The sequence below is a fragment of the Aptenodytes forsteri genome, unplaced genomic scaffold (genome assembly GCF_000699145.1).
Source record: "Aptenodytes forsteri isolate BGI_AS27 unplaced genomic scaffold, ASM69914v1 Scaffold217, whole genome shotgun sequence".
NCBI lineage: Eukaryota > Metazoa > Chordata > Aves > Sphenisciformes > Spheniscidae > Aptenodytes > Aptenodytes forsteri.
Window position 1 is genome coordinate 7651892 of NW_008796222.1, and position 203 is coordinate 7652094.

The window sequence follows — 203 nt, forward strand, 5'->3', positions numbered from 1 at the left end:
TTTCGTGCAGCGGGCGGCAGGACGGCGGACCGCAGGCAGCGGCTCCCGGGGATCGGGGGAGGCCCTGCAGAGATACGGCGAAAGGAGAAAGGCCACCCCCTCCCCCACTGGGGCCCCGGCGCAGGTGCCTGGCCCTGGCAGCCCACAGGAGGGCAGGCGCAGGGCCCTTCGCTGTCACCCGGCAGGCAGCCTGTCCCGGCCCG